This window comes from Arachis ipaensis, chromosome B03, assembly GCF_000816755.2.
Source record: "Arachis ipaensis cultivar K30076 chromosome B03, Araip1.1, whole genome shotgun sequence".
Taxonomy (NCBI): domain Eukaryota; kingdom Viridiplantae; phylum Streptophyta; class Magnoliopsida; order Fabales; family Fabaceae; genus Arachis; species Arachis ipaensis.
In genome coordinates this window covers 133,053,015-133,058,409 of record NC_029787.2, presented here as the reverse complement: position 1 = coordinate 133,058,409, position 5,395 = coordinate 133,053,015, and positions in this window count along the sequence as shown.

Below are 5,395 nucleotides of genomic sequence, written 5' to 3'. Positions count from 1 at the left end.
AATCTAAATACACAAAATTTTCAATCTTCACATCCACAAAATTATTAATTTTGTAATTCTATATTTTTATTTTTAGTTAAATTTTTACAATTTAATTAAAATTATTTAAAACAATTAAAAATAATTTAAGTATAAATTAAAATGAGATTAAGTATTAGAGTAACAAATTTTACATTGACTTTCAAATCAAGTTTTATGATATATAGTCTCACAAATATTTATGTAATACTTTACAGAATCTAAAATAAAATAAAATTAAAACCATGCATTGAAAATTGATGGAAATGAAGTCGTGTCCAATATCAAATATAGGTTATTGTCGATTGATCTTTTTTTTTCTTTTAATATTGGTTAATTTTTAATAAATTCTATATTTTTTTTTAATCACGATAAATATTGAATGAATTCTTAGCATCTATAAAAAATGAATAAAATTATACATCAGATATTATTTATCAAATTAAATCCGTAGGAGTATACGCTTATTATATATATATAACAAATTAAAGTTAGCTTAATTAATTAGGACATTTTTAACGACAAAAATTTAAAGAAGAATGTAATTTCAAGAAAATAATATCAGTTCAACTCAAATAAAATAGAAAAAAAAAGTAATTTGTGGAAAACAAAATATTGTATTTGATTATAAATTCATAATACAAAAATGTAACTACAACTAGATAGAGTCCTCAAATATATACACTAATTAAACTTGCATATAAGATCAACTCTCCCCAAAAATTATGATTTTAACTAATTGCACAATATACAATTAATTAAATTTTGTTTTTTCTCTTAATACTTTCTCTCAAATTAAAGTATGGACTTTGAAATATCCTCAATTTTTGTGCTTGTATTTTTCAAATAAATGTTGCGACAAAAATTTTGTCAATAAATCTACCATTTGATTTTGAGAGGGTATATAAATAATATAGACTGATTTTTGGTTCATTAAATCTCTCAAAAAAAATAATATCTAACTCTAAATATTTGAGTATGCTCTAAACAAAGAAAAAAAAAAAAAAGAAGATACTACATCCAACTCAAAACCTTAAGATAGTAAGTTACTGAGTCTCTCATTTTATAAACTCCTCACTCTTCCTTGTTTTGTTTGATGTGGGACTAACTTCAACACTCCTCACACTTGCAACATTAACAATCTCCCCCTCAAGTGTGAGCCTCCACATCAAGCATCAACTCCCCCTTTTTCTAGCTCCTCTACCACGAGTATTCGTCCATCACACTGCCACAAAACACCATGGGACACGCCGCCCGGACCACCTTTACCGGGAAGACTTTTGATGCTTCACCTTGAATACCCTTTAAAACCACCAAACCGATTAACCATCTGCTCTGATACCAGTATGAAAGAGCCTAGCAGTGGAAACGACACAAATGTCCAACATAAGAACAATATGAAAGTACTCATAACAAAATATGGCAGCAACTATAACAAGCAAATATAGCAAGTAAAGCAATAACAAGAACACACCGAGATTTTAACGTGGAAAATCCCTCAATGTGAGAGGTAAAAACCACGGATCGTCCAAACCAATGAAATAGCTCTACTATAATCAAATAAGGTACAAGAGAATCTCAAACAAAGCACAAAAACGTGCATATAGCCAGCCAAATCATCAAAGTACCAAAACTTACAAATGAGAAGCAAGAAGATGAAAAATACCCAAAAAAATAGAGCTGCTGTCGCAGCCAATTTCTCTTTATGTAGACCTCCCATTAAAATCTTCACCATTTCGAATGAAGAGCAAGATGTTAAGAATCTACAATCCAAATTTCACGTCGATCCAACAGCAAAAGAATGAGATACTTCTGTTAAAAGATTGCTGCTCTATGTAAAAACAGAAAACCTAATTTCTCTCTTGCGAAGCCAATTTCTCCCACTGAAAACCTCCAATCAACATCTCCACCAACAAGAATGAAGAACAAAATGAGAAAAAATACGCAATTCAAATTTCAAGTCGATCTAACGGTGAACAAATGAGAAATTATAATTTGAAATTTACTGCTTTGCATAAAAACGAAAATTTTGTTTTCCCTCTTCTCTCTCACTTTGGTGGCTACATTCTCTCACTCTCAAAAGACCCCAAAATTTTATTACGGTTGTGGCACAATAGGTGCAAAGAGACACCCTCAAAATTTTGGGCTTGGGCCTCACAAAGGAGAGAAAAAAACCCAACAAATAATCTCCCACTTCTCGACTAGGTGTAGGCCCTCGCCATTCCGGCGGTCAAACATGTTTCAAGCTTTTCTCTTGACAGTGCCTTTGTCATCATATCAGCACCATTGTCATCAGTATGAACTTTCTCAAGTTTCAACAACTTGGAATCTAACACATCCCGTATCCAGTGATACCTAACATCAATATGTTTAGATCTTGCATGAAAAGTAGAATTTTTGGCAAGATGAATAGCACTTTGACTATCACACAACAACACATAACAGTTTTGCTTGAAACCAAGTGCTACAAGAAACTTCTTCATCCACAACAACTCTTTACATGTTTCAGTTGCTGCAATAAACTCTGCCTCTATGGTAGAAAGTGCAACACACTTTTCTAGCCTTGACTGCCATGAAATAACTTTCCCTGCAAACTTGACCAAATAACTTGAAGTAGACTTTTGAGAATCAATATCTCCTGTCATGTCTGCATGAGTAAAGCCAACTAGCAAATGTTTCTCACCACCAAAACTCAAACTCAAGTTAGTTGTACCTTTGAGATATCTCATAATCCATTTAACAACATTCCAATGTTCTTTACCTGAATTAGAGAGAAAACTACTCACAGTACCAACCGTATGAGCAAGGTCTGGTCTAGTACACACCATAGCATACATCAAGCTTCCAACAGCTGAGGCATAAGGAATTTCATCCATTGCTTGTTTCTCCTCATCAGTGGTTGGACACTGCTTGGTGCTCAACTTAAAATGAGGAGCAAAAGAACTAGCAACACATTTGACATCATTAATGCCAAACCTTTGAAACACCTTCTTCAACTCACTAATCCTCAAAGCATTCTTGCCCACAATCAAAATATCATCCACATCTTATAATCAACACCTTTTCCCCCCATCTTCAACAGTCTCGATCTATCCTCATAATCAACACCTTTTCCCCCCATCTTCGACAGCCTCTTGTACCATGCTTATTATTTTGGTAGTAAGTTAATTGGTCTCTCATCTTATAAACTCCTCACTCTTCCTTATTTTGTTTGATGTAGGACTAACTTCAATACTCTTCACACTTGCAAAAAGTGTCAAAGTCTTGAATTTCTCAAATTGGGTGATGGTTTTTTTGCTTCATCTGAGATAAATTATTGTAAAATTTTGGTAGTATTAAAATGACTCTCAATTCCCAAATTCTTAATGGTAAACATAGCATCATATCTTTACGTTGAATAGTTACTTTCATTTTGTTTGTCGGTTGTGAAATCAGATAGAGTGATCTTCATGATTAAGTTGAACAAGGTAATGCAAGATTAGAGGTTTTGATGTCATAAAAAAGATTATGATTTAAGAGAATAATATTAGTTTACCTCAAAGAATAATATTATAACTAAGATAAGATGATTGAAAGTAAAACTGAAAAAAATTACTTGTGAAAGAAGTGTTGCATTTGATTATAAATTCAGAATAAATTTTCCTATCCTGTTTTCTAAATATAATATATCAAGGGAAAACATAAACGCCTCTTATGCATGCTCTACGCTTCTGATTTTTCTGGTAGCTCTTGACTCTTGAGGGAACAGTTATTAGATTCATTAGATTGTGAAATCAAAGTCCAAACAAATGAGAAATGTAAAAAAATTAACATTTTTTTATTAATATTAATTAATAATTTTAAATTAATAAGAGATCAAGATTCATATGTACATGCTGCACTACTTAGATCATAGTCATACATTGAACATTCCTTTCTTAATGAGCCACTTCGAGTTTTCTTTTTTTCATTTTCAATAATTAAGCTATATATATATATATATTATTTCTGGACATTACATAATTTCGAGTGGAGAAATCATCAGTGGCTCTTGGACTGAATGGGGACACAGGAATTTTGACTACTATTAAAGATAAAAGAGAAAAAAAAGTTATTCCCTTATTAAGTAGCGCATAGGTTAGGGACTTATTAGGGTGTTCATCTATAGTTATATACCAACATCCAACAAAAGTGGTTGATGTTTCATAAATATTTAATTAGAAACTAGATTTATTTAGATACACCACAATTAAACGATTATTATTTACATGAAAAGATATCTTCGAATAAAAATAAAAATAATAAAATTATTAGATAATTTAATCCAATTATTATCATTTGTTGTATCAAATTTAAGTATTTTTACTTCCAGAATCAGCAGTAGTTATGTTTCATTATTATTCCGAAAGAGTCATGTTATCAAATGTGTTAACTTCTTGAAATTAAAGTTCACATGCATGTTTGAGAGTTTTACCGCTACTAGAAAACGGCAATCAATTCAACTAGACTACAAAAGCAAAATGAATTTAAAAATACACCCCTATTTTAATGTCAATCAAAAGGGAGTGGAGGGAAAATAAATAAATAAAAGAAAAGATAAAGAACAATCTGCAACACACAAGTGGGGCAAGATGGGGAAGTTATGGGAGTCCATGAGTAATGACAATGGTAGCTGGGTCAATAAATTGTAAAGAAAAATATCCTCTACTCTCACAAAAAAGGTTAAATTAAATATTGAATAAAAATGGGGCCACTTCTTTCCGTAGGGGAACGGGTAATCCTTTTTAAATTGCAAATGTTATATTCTCAATGATCTATAATTAGAATTTAAAGTTGACTCCTTTAGACTACTATTTATTAACAATGATCTATATATGAACAGAGTTGGGCAGAAAAAGAACTTGGGCAAATACTATTTGTGTATACATACGTAGCCAGTACTAATACCTAATTGATTTTACGTAATAATTAAAGGCACGACTTTAACTTTATGCTAATTTTGTTTATTTAAATAATATAGTAGGGACTAAGAGGGGATTTGTGGTTAAGTGGCTATATGATAGGATGCGAGTGACGACAGAGAAAGTAGGGTAACCCTTGCTTTTATTATTGTCTCTGGTGTTTGCTCTCTTTTAAGTCCTAACAGACACTCACAAAGACAAAGACGACACGGACACCAATAAATACTGCAGCACCTTTTTTAAGTACGCCTACTTAATCAATGTAACTTATAGAATTATTTACAATTATTTATTTCATTTTATTAAATCCAAAAAATTATTATACACAGACAAAAATAAGAGTTGGCCATTGTTTCAAAATTCTGTGCGTATAATTATATGATAAATTTAATTATATATTCATTTAATATATTAAAAAATATAAATTATTGTATTTA